General features: G+C 40.9%; 1 protein-coding gene across 8 annotated transcripts in view; it reads right to left on the minus strand.

The window, feature by feature from the left end:
* Positions 1–19962, minus strand: part of ZBTB20 (zinc finger and BTB domain containing 20) — a 626502-nt gene that overhangs the window by 531959 nt on the left and 74581 nt on the right. For all 8 annotated transcript variants that reach the window (XR_003996513.1, XR_003996514.1, XR_003996515.1 and 5 more), the window contains exon 2: positions 17291–17349. The gene's annotated coding sequence lies outside the window, so the exon portion shown is untranslated. The remainder of the gene's footprint in view (positions 1–17290; positions 17350–19962) is intronic.

A 19962-nucleotide genomic window follows, 5' to 3' on the forward strand; every position in this document is an offset into this window, starting at 1 on the left:
CAAAACCAATTGTCTTAAGTCAAATCAGGGTGTCAATTCAGAAACGTTCTAAGTGCTGATCGTTATAAATTGAATGCTGTAAAGTCAAAAACTGCCTGTATTGCTGTCTGAGAGAGATTGCTAACCTTTACGGAAAATGTTAAGACCATGACCTACAATGGACATTATTAGGGGATCTGTTTTAAGGTCTATGATGGGGTGTTCACCTCATACCAGCCCCAAAGAGGTGAAGGAAGCTGAGAAAGGGGACAGTTCATGAGATAAGCCACACATGAGGAGTTTAGGAGGGAGAAGCAATCCCTGTTTGGAAGATGGAGTTCAGCTGAGCAGAGACTGGGCTGGTATAAAGCCAGAATGCGGGCAAAAGAAATGGCTGCAGTGAGGTTGTCTGCAGCCACCCTCTGTGCATGAGAGTGGGAAGGACCCTGGGACACTGGCCCCCAGGGAAGGGCATATCCAGAAGAGTGGAGAAGAATGCCTGTGGGAGGTGAGTAGGAAATAGCCCAGAGAGAGAGCAGCAAGGTTCGGAACTGAGCAGCTGTTGGCTGTGTGTTGTAGGGTCCCTGGGCTGGAATTCAGAGTACTGGGCAGGCCAGGTTCCTCCACCAGACACGGACAAAGTGGACAGCAGATCCAGTGAGATTCTATACCCCAGAAGGGGAAACCACATAGTGACCTGTCTGGAGGGCCAATTCACAAAATGGAAGCTGCAGTCTCTGGAGTGAGGGAGGGGCCACAAAGTGAGGGAGAACATCAAGGGCTGAGAGACTGTAAGGATCTGTTTCTGTTTTAAAAAATGCACAATGTCTGCAGAAGTGTAACTAATGATAACCTTCTCCCTCACCCTCCTTTGGAGGAAACCCTATAATAAGAGCTTCCCAAAATGTCAAATAAAACTTGTCCAATAACAGGTCTTCTTTGTTCATTTACCATGTCTCCTTTGATATGCACAGATAATAAAAGTCAATGAACAACTAAAAGGTAATATATACTAGAAGTCAACACTAATTTTGCACAAATATGTCTGGATTAATAAAATGTCATAATGTCACAGCTGTTAAAACAACAGAGTACTCATACTTCCATTCCTGACCTGGCTCTGTCAACTAACCAGTTGGGATATGAATGATGAGTTTATACCCCCAATTATTCCCTGATGAGTTAGCTCAGAATAGTCTTTATACTGACATGACTGAACCTGAAGGTGGTCTAGACAGAGATATATGGAAAACTAAGTCTTCCATAAACCAACATCAATGTGCACATATGTTTTTGGGTATAAAATACTCAACTGTATTAAATAGTAACAATAGTGACACAGTAAAATCTAAGAAGGCTTAATCCTTCAGGACATAATTACCTGAGTAATCCTTAATAACGTGAGTCGTCCCAAGTGAAGACCTTACTAAATAACGGTTGTGAAGGGCAGACAATTATGAAATTTTTATCATCTCCATTCAACAGATGGGGAAACTCAGGCACATAAAGGTGAATGACTTAACCAAAGTAATACACAATGCACAAATGAAAGATTCAGAAATAATACCCCATGAATCCTGGCTTCTTTTCTCATCCTTTGGACACAAGAACATCCTTCCTTTGACAATATATTTTCATAGGTAAATGCAAACTCATCATCTGAAGATTTGTTACATTTTTATCATTATCTCAACATACTATTTCTTGATTGTAGAAGAATCAAGAAGATGCTTATTAAACCATACAACAAGACTATCTTTGGAATCTTTAGGTTTGTCAGTTGCACAAAAAACCAACGCTTTTTCAGAACAAGAGATCAGCTAGTACATCTACAATGGTCACAATTCATTCCCAGAAGAAAAATGTGGTGATAACTTCTAGGAAAAAAAAGAAAACACTTGTACACTCTTCAGGTTGTGCTCCAGCAACAACCCCAAAAGTGGTGTTCATTTAAATCACACAGAGGCAGCTATGCATTAGAGACTGGGCTCTGCAGGCTCTATCAGTGAGAAGTCAAGGATTTATCATACTTGCCCTGCTAATTAGCCAGAGTGCCATTGTGCTTCCACTAGCATCACTCAACTTTCTTTTTAAATTTGGTCTTTTTTTCTGCAATTAATTTACATATTTCTCAGTCTCTCATCCCCTACCATGTTTTATTTATGATACAGACCTTCCTGACGGTAACTTTAATATGAAGGAGGTAGTAATTAGTGTCCATATCTGCTAGGTTAATCCCTTTCCCTACACTATTTGCAGAGAAGTTTAAGGTAAGTAACAGTTTACAGTCTATAGTAGGCTTAATTATGCTTAATGAGAGTTACTGTCTCTCCTTACTAACTACACCTCAGTTTGTAGCTGTAGCTAGATAAGTTTGCTTCCCAACCTCATTCTGAAATGCTAATAGTGCCACTGTGCACTATATGTACGGTGCTTTAGTCCATAAAACTACTTCAGGAGAGCCAAGCAAGTGAGGTACCTGTTTCAACACAAATGCCCAGGAACCAATGCAGGTTTAAAATACTGTCAGCTTTCTGTGAGGAGCAAGTTTCATTATCCAGCTCTTTCATGTATGCAACACATTGAAAAAAAGAAAAAAATTACCCCCTAAAAGCTTCTCCTCCCAGTCGGTATAGCTGGTTCCCAGGAATGTCTCCTGTATAAGTTATTACCTCCTTTCAGTTCATCTAAATTCTAGTTCAATAAAAATGTGCTAACACTTAACACCTCTAAGGGAAATTAAAAAAAAATGTTTAAGACTAACTCTACTGTTCATCCACCATGGGTAGGCATTGTGTGTAACTAAAATAGCTTTAGAGACAGGTTATAACTGCACCAAGATGCCTTAAGATCTTTTCAGATTAGAAATGGTCTCTAGCAAAATCAGATCCACACACACTCAAGTTTTGGATGTTAATAACTAGGGTCTGCATCACAATACTGTGGTTTGAGCCTGTGTTCTCTTAAGAGAAAAGTATGGATTTGGGGGTTGTTCCTTTATACTCTGCAATTTCACATTTTATCTTTCCTTCATGGCTTCATCTGTTATCCCTTTGGGGAAGTTTCTGTGATATTGCTTATTTACATATTTCTAATAACCTATGAAAATATAGGCCCTTTGACTCTCTGGGGTGCTTGAATGTCCCTTATGGATATTGACTTTACAATGGAAATGTCTGAAAACAAAAGTGCTCTTCTTTGCCATGAGAGATGAGGCCAGGACAATAACAAAACTGTTCTGAAGCCAGAGAAGCTCATCCTTTTGATTTGTCCAGAGCATTCCAGAAAGTGAGCTCTGTATGTAGTTCACGTCAAATAAGTGTGAAGTTTGCTCAGGCTTAGCTCAGGAATTTTTTCTGCCTGGTGAGAATTCTGCATTGGGTCCATGGGTTATTTCCTTACTTTTCCTGCTGACAAAAATTCATGAACAGAAAAATCTCTCTTTAGAAAACTCTGTGTTTAAAAACAAACAAGCAAACGGCTCATTCAAATCTCATGTACAATCAAATCGTTCACTGTACTATTTAAATACTCACCTGTTATTTGTAGCTACTGTAAATGTCTTGCCATGGCTAAACGTATTGTCTGATCGGTATGTGAAACCTTGTAATTCCATTAAAGGTGGCCTGCATCAGTATCCTGAACTTTTTGGTGGGGAGTCAAAATCCAAACCCAAATGTCACAATTAGGGCCTCACAGGTATTTCTCTAATAGACCAAAATGGAATTCAAAACACAAACACCCCTGTATTTTGAGGGAGGTTTGAAATGCGTTCTCCTACTGCGACCCCGATTTTGCAACTCAGTCTCACTCTGATTTCTATATTTGAAAAGAGCAAAACTTGAACATGCAGGACCACATTCAGCAGTGATGCCAAACTGCTGATTGTGTTAGTGGCACTCACAGGGTACATCTATAATCCACCTGGGAACATGCTTCCAAGCGCAAGTAGACAGACACGCGCTAGCTCTGCTGGAGTAGTAGTGTAGCTGGAGGTAGCACAGACAGCAATGCAAGCTAGCCGCCTGAATACAAAGCTGCCCAGACCCTCTGGATACATAAGTAGGGAGCTAACTCCAACCACTACCCATGTTACCATAGCTAACTGCTATTTTTAGTGTTCTAGCTCAACCAGAGCTAGCACATCTGTCTGCCTGTGCTGGGAAGTACACTTTCGGTTGCAGCGTAGACATATACATAGTGACAATGTGAAAACAAATGTCTGTGCAGTGACAATATGTGATTCTTCTTGCTCACGAATGCTAATATCCAGATAAACACAGAATCTATTTTGTGAGATAGATAGATAGATAGATAGATAGATAGATAGATAGATAGATAGATAGATAGATAGATAGATAGATAGATAGGATGTACACTGAAGTAGACAACAGATGTAGAGAGGGTCATTTTATTGGCTGAGATCAAAATCGAGCAGCCAGCTTAGTGTAATGACTTGTAATGCTACAGAATGACTATGCAGATCTGGAAACATGAACATCTCACAATTCCAAGACAGCAGAATGAATGATCTGACTGGAGAATGAAAACATGCAGCACAACTGTTTAATGCTAGTTAAGGGAAAGTGCAAAATATTCCTTACCTGCTGCTGCCTTTCAGTTACTGGCTCTGAACCATAAACAAAACCCAGGAAACTGAACACTGACCCCCTGTACTATAGCAAAGACCTAAAGAAACTAAAGTTACTTGCCAGCATCTGGAATTCTCTTTATATATTTTCTCCTTAGAATTCCATGTGTGAAGCTCAGAACCATCGAAAGCAAATCATTCTAGGAGAGAACCACTTCACATATGCAGCTGGTCACTAACATTAAAAAAACATGTAAGGCTTTTCTCTCTCTCAGAGAACTGAGGCTCTGAGGAGCAATGAAGCTAATTAGTTTCCCCCTTGCAATGTTGCCTCCATAGATCTAGATAAATTCATGGAGGATAGGTCCATCAATGGCTATTAGCCAGGATGGCCAGGGATCTTGTTCCAAGCCTCTGTTGCCAAAAACTGGGAATGAGTGACAGGGAATGGATCACTTGATGATTACCGGTTCACGCCCTCTGGGGCACCTGTCACTGGCCACTGTTGGAAGACAGGATACTGGGCTAGATGGACCTCTGGTCTGACCCAGTATGGCCACTCTCATGTTCTTATTTCTATCCTCAAAGATTAGCTAGCTGTAACAATACACCCTGGGAAGAAGAATACTTAAAGATGAAACACATAGCAGCCCAATTAGGGGCATCTCCCAGACTTCCACAGTGGGCATGGGTGACAATTCTATTTTTTGTAGATTCAAGAGTCCCTACAAGACTAATCCTCCCAACATATATCCAGGAGACTCTACCTGCTGGTATGCTGAAACCACTAGCTATTATGCTAACCAATACTGTTCAGTTGTTTCCTTATGGTACACCTCAGTCTGTTTCTTGTCTGTATCCATCCATGGTCTATTGTCTTATATTTAAATTGTGAACTCTTCAGGGCAGGGACCATCTTTTTGTTCTGTATTTGTACAGTGCCAAGCACAATGGCATCTTTGTTCATAACTAGGTCTTCTAGCAGTTACAATAATGCAATAACATAATAATAATAACAACAATAATAATCTGCTTAATTAGACTCTTCAGTACAAGATTCAAAGACCTCCTTTGATCACCAGCATGGTAAGGACTAGATGCATCTAGTGTTGATTGAGGAGCTCATCCGGGAAAGTTACCATTTTCTGCTCTGTGGAATTCCAAGGAGGCTTATGTCATGTATTGGAACTCTATGCTATATGCACAAACAAGGTAAAATTCACCCTCAAGATGCCTATTATGTGTTTGCATATTAGCAAAGAGTTTGGGGCTGAGGTGCCATATTTTATTACAGAGTAACTAGACTGCAGGAATTCCTCTCTCTTTATACCATTGGTGAGAGGCACTTATATGGGATGGCTGTCAGAGTGGGGCTTTGAGTCTTTGGGACATAAGGCCTAAAGAAGCTGAGCAGTTCCAACTCTCAAAGAACACAGCAAGCACCATTATGAGATCATTTTGATGTGCCCATATCTAGCTCTGCAAAGATACTTTAATGCAGATAAAAGAAAAGAAAAGTACTTTTCATGCTCAAGGACCCAAGTTCTCTCCCTGTTGGTGGCCTGGGGCCATTACTTCAGGATTTTTTTTTTTTTAACCCATCCTCTGGACTGACTACCAAGGTTACTGTTGTTGGTCTCTTGCCAGCAAAAATTAACTAGTGTTCAGCTGCCTGTTTTCCCCCAGGAGTTTCTGACCACTTCCTAGCGTCTTCTCTGCCACCTTTAAAGGATCTCTTCTCCTCTTCATACAAAGGGACATATGCACTGAAGACCCATTAACATTAATGAGAATTATGCAGATAAGACCCAAGCACTTGGAAGGGAAAAGATAATATAGACTTTACCCATTCTAAGTCTGAAAGCCCAAATGCAGCTCTGAGAAAACATCTTCCACTTAACCCTGTAACATGAGGCTGCCATTTCAGTGGCCCAGCCCACACACATGTTGGATTCTTGATATCTCCAACTCTACCATCTGCCATTTTATTTGCTTTTCTTTCTTTCTTTTTTAACCCTGTTGTTGGTAGTAAAACTGTAATTACTGCATAACTTGAATTAGCCTTGACTGAAAGTCTTACAAATTAACTTTGCACCTGAAGGATACACTGGATAACATTATAACACTGCCACACAGGTCCTTGAATCAATTCCAAGAAGAAAATAACTGTCTGATTAAAAAGAGAGAAAGGAAAAAAAGAACCCATAACTCATCCAGCCAGCAAAAGATACGGCTGTTGAAGTTTGTGGGATGCAGCAAGATGCTGAAAGCAAAAATTCCAGACCTCCTGCAGGAGATGTGTGCCCCTGCCTTTTACAGCAGCTCTCTCTGTCAAATCAAGTTCTTATATTGGTAGCCACAACTGCAGTGTCTGAATGCCTGGTGGTTCTATGGATGCTCCATCAATAGCACTTGCTCAATGAATGGCAAAAAAGCCACTTGCCTGAGCCAAGCAAGTTGTTTACTGATTGAAGCTAGTTTGCTCCATGCAGACACCACATCAGCTAAAGGGCAACATTTTAAACTATTTTTACACCTGGGCACAGGTATCTTAGTAACAAAATGACTGCTTGTTACTGAATGATTTCTCATCCTTGCTGTTGCAGTACATGGAATCACAGAAAGAGATGACTGAAAGGAATCAAGTGCACCAAAGTTTATTCACCCTGCACAAATGCAAATAGTCACGTAGGCCACACCCACCTGACACTAAGAGACAGTCTATCGACCAGAGGAAGATGAAAAAACAAAGTGCTGTGAAGGAATATTCCTTCCTGACTTATAACCTGGCAATTAGTTCAACCACGTGCATGTGAGCAAGGTTCACTGTGGTTAACTATCTAATTCCCAATAAACCCCAAGTTTCCATTGATATCTAGTCATAGTCCACAGTTTTCCTGAATCCCAGTGGTTTGAGTTCTGGTAGATTAGGACAGAAGTGTTGTCCTGTTCACTGCACAAGTGCCAGCTCACAATCCTCAAAAATTAACACAGCTCAGGGGCAACTAATCCTAAAATGTTCTCTAAGTCAGCCAAAACCTTAGCATCCTGTGATTCCATTCTTCCACTAAAGTTGGCTGAGGAGCAACATCACAGCAGAGTTTTGCATAAAGAGACCAAACATTTTTGCATGTTGTTTGAGAAGTGGCAAGGAGAGGGGTAACCCTTTTTTCCCCAAAAAGACAGACAGGTTGACAGAGACTGGCCCAGAACTATTAGCTTTACCGGAACATATGTTGAAGAATGCTGCGTATATAAATATGTGTAAACAGAAATTCACACACACACAATGCTGAACTTTGTGTCAGCAGCCCGACTGCGGTTGCCCATGTTCCCTAGGCAGTGATCAGTTATGAGGGAACAGGAAAAAGTTACAATGTAATGATTAACTAGCGCACTGGGCTATTATTCATGGCAGGTATAACAGCAGCAGCCACCGCAGCAAAGCTGGTCACCTCTCCCCATCAGGCAGTCCTGCCACTCTTGGCTGGATGCTTCGAACCAACCAAGGTAGGAAAAACAGCAAACTCCAGTGCTAGCAAAAGTAAGAAGCCGATTTCTCCATCTCGCATATGAGGAACAAATCTGCAGGGATGACAACTTTCCCTTTAGATTGCCATACCTGATGTTTACAGGATGTGACAAATACCGACATCACTATTTACCAGCTATACACAGCAACATTATTGATACTACCTATCTAGAATTAACCCCTACACTGCTGCAGGTGAATGACTTTAACGGTAGCTGGCAAGTATCAATGTTGATAGGCGTGGCTACAGTGGCAGGGCTTGAACAGATGGTTAAAGTGAGTCTATTTAACTGAGGGGATAGTCTGTGGATGCCTCTAAATAACCCTGGTCAGCCAAAACCAAACGTATCACAGCCACTCTTCTTCACTTTGTTTTTTTACCTGCAGCTCACAGCCAACTATGGAACAAAAGGAAGACAAGCAAAGAAAGCCAAATCAGGGAATTCATAACCCTTAGTGCAACCTCTCCACCAAGGGCTTCTTAAGAATTATAAAGCAGTACATTAAGGGGAATCCCACCACAAAAACAGCTGTACTTGTCCCAGGGTTATCTCAGAGCACAAACACCCAGCACTAATGTCTCATCTCCAGTGTCAGGAAGGTGGAGTCAATCTACCCTATTCTAGCTTTGTCAGTGATTTCACTTTCCAAAGCTATGTAGAATTACACAGACAAAGTTCTAAGTTACAACTTTATTTTTTATTTTCCAACAGAAGCTTTGGCTGTTTATTTAACAAGACCATGAAAGAAACTATTTACCAAAAAGCAAAGTCTTTCTTCAACAAACTCTCTCCCTCTGAAAGGCTTTGCTCTGTGTGTGGATTATTCATTTACTTTAATGATTTTAAAGAGGCAGTGTTAAGATGGGGAGTGAAGAATACACAAGACAGAAGTACTTTCTAGAACCAGTTATTATAACAAAATGTTCTGTTGTATATGCTCTGTCTCAAATATGCTCAAGGAAAAAAATAGGATTTTACAAGCCATTTTTTCAAAAGGAGCATTATTGGAGAATCTGGAAGCTGCTATGCCCATGCTATCTCTTGAAGAGTACTGTATGATGGGGTTTGTCCAACATGGCCAGGTCATCTCATTCTGATCACAAACAGAGCAATAAATAATCCCTTTCTCTTGCCTTCGGAGAACCCTAAAATGTTGTTCCTGCCCACGCCACCTAAATACAGGAAATAAAAACCCACCCATAGGAGAACGGTAACAACAGCAGCAAATTGTCATCTTTCATTGTCGTAGAGCAGGGGTTGGCAACCTTTCAGAAGTGGTGTGCTGAGTCATCATTTATTCACTCTGATTTAAGGTTTCGCGTGCCAGTTATACATTTTAACATTTTTAGAAGGTCTCTTTCTATAAGTCTATAATGTATAACTAAACTATTGTTGTATTGTATTGTATTGTTCCATTTCTAAGGAAGGGTAGAAAGGAGTACAGCAGAATAGAGACAATGGATTTCAGAAAGGCAGATTTTGGTAAGCTTAGAGAGCTGATAGGCAAGGTCCCATGGGAATTAAAACTGAGGGGAAAAACAACTGAGGAAAGCTGGCAGTTTTTCAAAGGGACGCTATTAAGGGCCCAAAAGCAAGTTATTCCGATGGTTAGGAAAGATAGAAAATGTGGCAAAAGACCACCTTGGCTTACCCTTGAGATCTTGTGTGACCTACAAAATAAAAAGGCGTTATATAAAAAATGGAAACTAGGTCAGATCACGAAGGATGAATATAGGCAAATAACACAGGAATGCAGAGGCAAGATTAGAAAAGCAAAGGCACAAAATGAACTCAAACTAGCTATGGGAATAAAGGGAAACAAGAAGACTTTTTATCAATACATTAGAAGCAAGAGGAAGACTAAGGACAGGGTAGGCCCACTGCTCAATGAGGAGGGGGTAACAGTAACGGGAGACTTGGAAATGGCAGAGATGCTTAATGACTTCTTTGTTTCGGTCTTCACTGAGAAGTCTGAAGGAATGTCTAGTATAGTGAATGCTTACGGGAAGAGGGTAGGTTTAGAAGAGAAAATAAGGAAAGAGCAAGTAAAAAATCACTTAGAAAAGTTAGATGCCTGCAAGTCACCAGGGCCTGATGAAATGCATCCTAGAATACTCAAGGAGTTAATAGAGGAGGTATCTGAGCCTCTAGCTATTATCTTTGGGAAATCATGGGAGACGGGGGAGATTCCAGAAGACTGGAAAGGGGCAAATATAGTGCCCATCTATAAAAAGGGAAATAAAAACAACCCAAGAAACTACAGACCAGTTAGTTTAACTTCTGTGCCAGGGAAGATAATGGAGCAGGTAATCAAAGAAATCATCTGCAAACACTTGGAAGGTGGTAAGGTGATAGGGAATAGCCAGCATGGATTTGTAAAGAACAAATCATGTCAAACTAATCTGATAGCGTTCTTTGATAGGATAACGAGCCTTGTGGATAAGGGAGAAGCGGTGGATGTGATATACCTAGACTTTAGTAAGGCATTTGATACAGTTTCACATGATATTCTTATAGATAAGCTAGGAAAGTACAATTTAGATGGGGCTACTATAAGGTGGGTGCATAACTGGCTGGATAACCGTACTCAGAGAGTAGTTGTTAATGGCTCCCAATCCTGCTGGAAAGGTATAACAAGTGGGGTTCCGCAGGGGTCTGTTTTGGGACCAGTTCTGTTCAATATCTTCATCAACGATTTAGATGTTGGCATAGAAAGTACGCTTATTAAGTTTGCGGACGATACCAAACTGGGAGGGATTACAACTGCTCTGGAGGACAGGGTCAAAATTCAAAATGATCTGGACAAATTGGAGAAATGGTCTGAGGTAAACAGGATGAAGTTCAATAAAGATAAATGCAAAGTGCTCCACTTAGGAAGGAACAATCAGTTTCACACATACAGAATGGGAAGAGACTGTCTAGGAAGGAGTATGGCAGAAAGAGATCTAGGGGTCATAGTGGACCACAAGCTTAATATGAGTCAACAGTGTGATACTGTTGCAAAAAAAGCAAACGTGATTCTGGGATGCATTAACAGGTGTGTTGTAAACAAGACACGAGAAGTCATTCTTCCGCTTTACTCTGCGCTGGTTAGGCCTCAACTGGAGTATTGTGTCCAGTTCTGGGCACCGCATTTCAAGAAAGATGTGGAGAAATTGGAGAGGGTCCAGAGAAGAGCAACAAGAATGATTAAAGGTCTTGAGAACGTGACCTATGAAGGAAGGCTGAAGGAATTGGGTTTGTTTAGTTTGGAAAAGAGAAGAGTGAGAGGGGACCTGATAGCAGTTTTCAGGTATCTAAAAGGGTGTCATCAGGAGGAGGGAGAAAACTTGTTCACCTTAGCCTCCAATGATAGAACAAGAAGCAATGGGCTTAAACTGCAGCAAGGGAGATTTAGGTTGGACATTAGGAAAAAGTTCCTAACTGTCAGGGTAGTTAAACACTGGAATAGATTGCCTAGGGAAGTTGTGGAATCTCCATCGCTGGAGATATTTAAGAGTAGGTTAGATAAATGTCTATCAGGGATGGTCTAGACAGTATTTGGTCCTGCCATGAGGGCAGGGGACTGGACTCGATGACCTCTCGAGGTCCCTTCCAGTCCTAGAGTCTATGAGTCTATGAGTCTATGTAAAGTAAATAAGGTTTTTTAAATGTTTAAGAAGCTTCATTTAAAATTAAATTAAAATGCAGAGCCCCCCCCCAACTGGTGGCCAGGACCCAGGCAGTGTGAGTGCCACTGAAAATCAGTTTGCGTGCCACCTTTGGCACGTGTGCCATAGGTTGCCTACCCCTGCCATAGAGCTTAAGGCGACAAGGACCACCAGATCACCTAGTCTATCTGATTTCCTGTATATCAAAGGCTGCCACCCCTATAGCAAGCCCAACAACCACAAATAGACTAAAGGATTACAGCCCTCAGGATACTAAACTATTGTATTCCACAGGCAGAGAACAGGAGGGACCCAGGTGCATCAATGCCTGAGGTGCATGCAATGGCAGGGAAATGATTATGTGAGATTCCATGTCTATTGTACATATGGATGTATTGGACACAGTGACCAAGTTACGGGGGAGAATTCAGAGGGCCACAATGAAATATACAACTGAGGCTGAAAATCAGAATGGAAATAGAAGCCTTTTATAAAAATCATCTGAACAGTCAAATCTCTCTTTCTGTCTCTCTCACACATGCCCACACACAATTTTGTGCTTCCCCTCGCTAACTGTTGTCTTTGGCCCATCTAGCCAATTGGCTAATGGATGCACATGCCATAAGGTCATCCCTTAGGAGACATAAGAGCGTGGGTGGTTGGACATTGTTATCTGCAGACATTTGCAGAGGGAGGGAGCAGAAGGGAAGAGGTATTGAGCTTGGAGACTTGTGCAGTATTTTCTTACCTTGAAATGTTATCACATGTTTAAATTTGACAGAGGACACCAGAGCAGAACACCCCAAAGGTCTGAATTCTAATTTGTACTTCACAGCCCCCTCCCCCCTCCTCTGTATATAAAGCCAAAACAAAAGCCCTGGATCCAAACATCCCTAAACTTTGAAAATGTTCTGTTCCGGATCTCAAGCAAAAAACTTGTCACCCAATCATAGGCAGTATTCATTAAGGTTTCTGTAATCAGCTGTGTAGCAAATTAAACCACTTTCCATATATCCCCAAAAAATAAAACATAGGGAAACAGGTGAATTAGGAGTTCGCACCACCCACCCCTGCAGCATACTGGGGTCTTAAAAATCAAGGGGAAAATTGATTAGATGCATCTGGAAAACAAGAAAACATCTTCCCTGGGCAGCTTCAAATGCCATAAATCTCCCAGTTTTCAACAAGTATTCCTGCTCTTTGATCATACTTCCATATAGATTTATAGCTCATCTGCACTGCAGCCATGCTCCTTGTAATTAGAGAGATAAAAGCAGGGAGAATTAAAGGGGTGGGAAAACAATTCTGCACTATGTTGGCCACAGTTGGTGCCCAGATCTTTGGGCTGCTTGCTTTAAAATACAAGTTGTTGCTGAGGTTTGATTTCAGAATCTTGTCAGTTTTGACATTCAGGTGAAAAAACTGCTGCTGGCTCCTGAACAATCTGCATATCGTATTACTAAATAAAATGTCTGAAGTGTGCCCAAGTGTGAAGAAATTATAAGTGAGAGGTCATGCACTCCATACCACACTTATGTACATACTCCATACTACACACACACATATCTGTTGGATCTCCTGTCTCCCTTCCTCCTGCAATGTAATCTGCAGTTTACTTCTCCGTAATAAATTATATGACCCATCCTTTTCTAGCTGGAAGGTTTAACCGTGCTTGTAAAGAGAAAAATGATAACAGTCCATTCGTCTTCATGCCTTACAGTTAAGGACCTACCAAAACTGCAGATTTTTTGTGGATAAACAGAAATAAGAATTTTGCTTCTCTCAAACTGCCAGATGATTGGGGAAGATCACATAAACCTAACACATTTTAACAAATATTTTCCCACACTTTCAGCAAAAAAGAAATTAAAAACTATGTCTCCAATCCTGCAAACACGTAAATGCTTGCTTAACTTTAAGCACTGTGATTAGTCTTACTGAGTACAACAGGACAACTCACTGTGTCTAACGAGAAGCCATGTGTAAGATTTTGCAACAAACTTTGTTAGCCGCATTTAAATACATAGGACTAGAATGAGTCTTTAGGAACAGTCTTGCACAAGTGGTGAGGAGCAGATGCAACCACCCCATGGGGAGTCAGGAAAAGAATTGTCTTTCAAAGTCTAAATTCCCTGCCTTGTCCCTGGGGAAAGTAATTCACTACAGCAACTTAACAGATTATCAGCTTCTTCCATGGACCAGCCACCAAAGGTGGGAGAAGAAACGTAGGGTCCCCCCATTTCCCATTCCCATTCTGATCCTTTCTGGACAAAACACATCAACCACACAGACTTGGCTCTCCCTCTCTATACCCATCTGCAGCCAAGATATACAAGAGTCAGGATTAGGATTGCCAACTTTCTAATTGCACAAAACTGAACATCCTTGTTCTGCCTCCTGCCCCAACGCCCTGCCTCTGCTCCAACCCTTTTCTGATGCCCCACCCCCCACTCACTCCAGCCCCCCTCCCTCAGTCGCTCACTCCCCCACCCTCACTCACTTTCTTTAATGGGCCGGGGCAAGGTGGATGGGATGATGTGGGCGCGGGTGAGGGCTCCAGATGGGGGTGCAGGCTCCAGGGTGGGGCCAGAAATGAGTGGTTCTGGGTGCAAAAGGGGGCTCTGGGCTGGGGAAAGGGATTGGGATGCAGGAGGGGGTGTGGGCTCCAGGAGCGGGCTCAGGACTGGGGCAGAGGGTTGGAGTGCAGGAGGGGATGTGGGGTGCAGTCTGCAGGTGGGAGTTTGGGTGCAGGAGGGGGTTTCAGGTTGGGTCAGGGCATTGAAGTGTGGAAGGGGGTGCAGATTCCAGGAGGGAGTGTGGGTGCAGGAGAGGGCTCAAGGCTGGGGCAGGGGGTTGGGATGCAGGAGGGGGTGTGGGCTCCGGGATGGAATTTGGGTGTGGGAAGGGGTTCCAACCTGGAGTATGGGGTTGAGGTGCAGGTGGGGGTGCAGGATCTGGGAAGAAGTTAGGTTGTGGGAGGGGACCCAGGGCATGGGGTTCAGGGTGTGGGCTCCAGCCAGGGCTTGCTTACCTCAGGCAGCTCCCAGTTAGTGGTGCCACGGGGCTAAGGCAGGCTCCCTGCCTGTCTTGGCTCTGCACTGCTCCTGGAAACAGTCACCGTGTCCGGACCCTAGATGGAGGAGTGGCCAGGCAGCTCTGCACAGTGCACGCTGCCTGCCCCTAGAAGTACTGACCTCGCAGCTCCCATTGGCTGCAGAGGCAGCACTCAGGGTGGGAGCAGGGCATGGAGCTTCCTTGATCTCACCTGCACCTAGGGGCCGCAGGGACATGCTCGTCGCTCCTGGGAGTGGTGCTGACCGGAGCTGCCAGGGCCCCTTTTTGACTGGGCATTACGGTCAAAAATTGGATGCTTGGCAACCCTAGTTGGGGGGGAGGGGAAGAAGTGGGTCTTCCCCCTATTTATGACCCTGTGCAACAATCCAGTACCAGGCCACAGTCTTGCCCTTACTTCTAAAACAGTGGAAATATATGCTGCAAATGCTAATTACAACAGGGCAAATGACTGATAATTTAAGAGAGATAAGGTAAGTGAAGTAATATATTTTATTGGACCAACTTCTGTTGGTGGAAGTGACAAGCCTTCAAGCTTCACAGAGCATTTCTTCAGGTCTGGGAAAGGTAACTAGAGTGTCACAGCTAGCAGTATAGTTAACCAATTATACTTTTTAATATGTTCCTGAATTATCTATGCATTATTCTCTTAAATTTGTTACTGAATATTATTTGAAAAATTTTTAGTCTGTATCTCACTGGTGAGCAGGTCGTTACAAACACTTACATTCGAAAAACAAGATGTTTTTTACTGGACACATAAATCATGCTGTTTTCAGACAGGATGAGTAGCTCTCAGCATCTTGTTTCAAGTCCAAATACTTACGAATAATAATTCAAAAGTTGCTTTCTGTGAATATTCTCTAATATTTTCTTAAAATATGCTGTTTTCACAGACAGAGCTGCTTATAAATTAGCTCACTCGAATATTTGTTAAAAGGGACAGGAACACTACAAAATTACATTGTGTTTATGAAGTTCACGTTTTAATAAGTAGGAAGATTATCAATTTTTAATATTGCCAGTGCTTTGTTATACACAGTAGTAAAATGACTGAATATTTTAATTAGTTGTTCAGACCTTATTCACTCCTCAGTTAGGCCAAACTCTTATTGAAGGTTTCTTGACTGAAAAAGGAGATGCAGCATTTGTCTCACACTGAATTAATAAAACTTAAATATATACATATATATTATTATTGCACCATGACCAATCTTTAATACTTCTGAAAATCCCATTGAATTCCTAATATTTGTGAACTCCTATTGTGTAAATTATATATATTAATGTTTATGGTGGGTTTTAATTTGTAATCTGTTCTTGCATAATTTCTACCAAAATTTGCAAAAGTTTCCAAAAAGTTGTTGTAATTTTTTTATTCTCTTTCGCCTGCCCCAGCATCGCTCCTGTTCTTCAAAGTTCTCATTTTTGAGCTCTCTAAAAACATCAGCCTGAGTGTGCTAGGTAAATAGCATTTTCAAGTAGATACAATGTGTACCTGTCATAAACAGATAGCTACGGGTTAATGTCTCTTTCACCTGTAAAGGGTTAACAAACAGTGACCTGCAACACCTGACCAGAGGACCAATCAGGAGACAAGATACTTTCAAATCTGGGTGGAGGGAAGTTTGGGTGTGGGTCCTTTGTTCTTGGGCTGTTCTCTCTCTGGGCTCTGAGAGTGACCACACGAATCTCCAGGCTCTCTAATCTTCTGTTTCCAATTTGTAAGTACAACGGTAGAAAGACAATATAGGCTTTTACATTGTTTTTCTGTATTTGCAAATGTGTAGTTTGCTGGAAATAGTTTAAATTGTATTTTTTCTGGATAAGGCTGTTTATCCATTTTCTATAAGCTAAAAGACCCTGTATCTTTTTACCATCTAAATTGCAGAGATAAACCTTTTACTTTTTTCTTTCTTTTTATTAAAAGTTTGGCTTTGAAGAAAGACCTGTCTAATTTTTTTTCTCCTAGTTAAGGCTCAAAGGAACTGAGTCTGTATATACCAGGGAATTGGTAGGGAGAAGGGAACGAGAGCAGAGAGGGAAAGGTAAATTTCCTCTTTGTTTTAAATTCACGGAGCTTGAATCTGGATTCCCTCTGGGGGAAAAGTATCATTCCTCTCTATGTGGTGATTCAAGGAATTGAATCACGGTGATCTCCTAGTGTACCCAGGGCGGGAAAGATCTGGGAGGAGGTAAAGAGGGGGGAGGGAATGGTTTATTTCCCTTTGTTGTGAGACTCAAGGAATTTGGGTCTTGGGGTCCCCAGGGAAGGTTTGGGGAGACCAGAGTCCATCAGGCGCTCTACCTAAGTTCTGACTGGTGGCAGCCTATCAGATCTAAGCTGGTAATTAAGCTTAGGAAAATTCATGCTAGTACCCATATTTTAGACACTAAGCTTCAGATTTGGGAATTATACTATGACTGTACCTTTAAATATCCAGAAAATGTTGCTCAAAGTTACCTTTTCTCTTCCGACTCCAAAGGGTTAAGAGCAGCTCCTAACACTTCTCTTTTATGCTGCTGTAAAGAAAAGAAATGCTTATATTTAGGGATTTATTCAGCCAATAGCTTGAGTTTTCATAACGTTCAAATGACTCAGTGTTCAGTTGGAGAAGTAGGTGGCTCACTGTGTATATATCAACATATATCCATCTGTTGGAATAAGACAAAACAAAGTCCTACACATTCACGTTCAGTATGCAGGTGAAGAACATGTAAATAAGAAGCACTAGTAATGAAAACATCACACCACACATGTACTTTACAGGGAAAAAGTTGCACAAGAATACCATACTATGTAGACATTCACAGAGACTCCAAGGCTACAAATCTTTTCACTTTTTTCTTTAAAGTGGGGTTTTATCATCATTAGGGACAAAACAAATGCTTGTCATAACCAAAATTATACCACTTATTCTTGCCTTTCAGAAGCATTTTTGGGAAAAGTTACAAGTAAATACTTTTAATAGTTCAGGAGTTAAAAAACATCACACATTTTCAAAATTGAAGAACTGGAGTCTAATGTTTTATAATTATACATATATAATTTATAAAAGACTTTGTTTTAACCTTGAAATTTTAAGATATCTAGATAGCATCAAAGTTGTTAGTTCTATTTATCATAATGGCCAAAATTTTCAAAGCTGACTGCCAAAAACTAGGAGTAGATTTTCAAAGGCACAAATGAGAATTACATACACAACTCCCAAGGACTTGCAATGGGAGTCAGGTCCCTAACTGCCCTTTGTGCCTTTGAAAATTTTTCCCAAGTTCCTAAATCCATATTGAGGCATCTAAATAAAAGTGGCTCAATTTTCACATGTGCTCAGAAATCATCACTCCAAAAAGGTAATAATTTTCCATTGCACAAAAACCTAAGACTCTTCAGAGGAGTCCAATGGGGCTGCGTAGCCTAGTATTACAGCCTTGCCATTTAGAAGGTACTACATGCAAGTTCTGAGAATTTTATTTTTCTTACATTTTGTTAGTAATAATCCTCCCAAAATGTTATGTCAGCAAAAATTCACACAGCACTGGAAAGAACCTTCAGTATGATAGAGCTATAGCCTTAGCACAAAGCTGAGTAACCCCATTATGATTCACTGAAGATTCTCATATAGTTTTTGGAGGCAAAAATCAGGGAAGGGTTGGCAAGTCCACCACATCCACAACAACCTGATTACAGCACTAGAGTTTTTCATCATGGTAGGAAGGCATGGGAACACACAACTGATTCCCAACTAGTATAGAACAGTTATATTCATGGCCAGCTTACAAACAACGTTAACCCTGCAACTGCACATGCAAAATGTGTGAAAAGTCATATTGGACATTCCAACTACAATCTTAATTCTGGCTGGATCCTAACTGCTCAAACTTTGCAAAGGTTTGGATCTAGATCTGGATCTCAACTTTTCTTTCCTGTTCCATCTGCAGCTAAAACGTCTTATAACTACAAAAGTGATGTGTTAGGTTTATGGACAGAGTTAAGGCTGGTATTAGACTGTGCTGTATGAGTTTTCTCATAAGTATTACAGGCTTTACTTACACCATATCTTAACTGATCAATGCTTATATTTTATTAATGGTAAACATTCTTGCTATATAGTTTTTGTAATTGTTATTTTAATTGACAACCAAAGTTTACATTAACAAAACTTTATGTTTGTGATGAACACCGAGTATTTAAGATGCTGAGACACAAAGCCCTACTGAAATTGCAAGGAGTTCAAAGTCACAAGCCATCGGCTAGATTTTCAGTGCGAGCCCTAACTTCTGTTATTTTTTTTTTTACCCACAATTAATTTTTCCCATATTCCTGTGCCCACAGTTAATTGCTGGTACAAATCTTGCCGTTTGGATACCTCAGTATCTAACAGCACCCACAAAATGCAAAAAGGTGACTGATATTTAGGGGGTCAGTTGAGTCTCCTTTCAAAATCATGTCCCATATAGTAATCAAAAGTTAATTTTCAGTAGATTTTGCAATGCTGTCTCATGTTTGACTTACTACCTCCGGGTTGCAAGGCATTAATGATCTGCATATAGGCACCAAGCAGGCAGACACAGTCTTTGTAATTTGCTGGAAATGAATGTATTTACAAGAACAAAATCAATAAACTGAACTCATTGATTTCTAAAAAAATTAACATATTGGAGTGAGATATACCCAAACATAGGAGGCACACAGGGACCCAAGCACATGCCTGAACAGTCAATGTTCTATAACAAAACAGAGATCAATTAATCTAAGTAAATTACATGTTCATATAGTCCATACAGATAACAGTAACATACTGTGTTAAACTAAATTTTTCACCCACAAGCAGTAATGAACTATATGTTTGTTATATTTTATTGCTTCCTTTTCATACTAATACCAAAATAAGTGAGTGGCATAATTGACATCAGCCATAAATGGTAAATGCTTGTGACCTTTACTTACAGTACTGATAAAAAGTTTATTCAATGAATTGCAATCTGACCGAGACCAAGATAAACTTAACCTTTCAGTTCAAGAACATCTGTGTTATTTATGTTTGCCCTAGAGTTTACTGAGATTTCAGCATCACTGAAATGGGGAAGAACCTTAGAGCATGATAACTGGGGATTCTTCTCTCCCTTTAAGATTCT

Source organism: Gopherus evgoodei, chromosome 1, assembly GCF_007399415.2.
Source record: "Gopherus evgoodei ecotype Sinaloan lineage chromosome 1, rGopEvg1_v1.p, whole genome shotgun sequence".
Lineage (NCBI taxonomy): Eukaryota > Metazoa > Chordata > Testudines > Testudinidae > Gopherus > Gopherus evgoodei.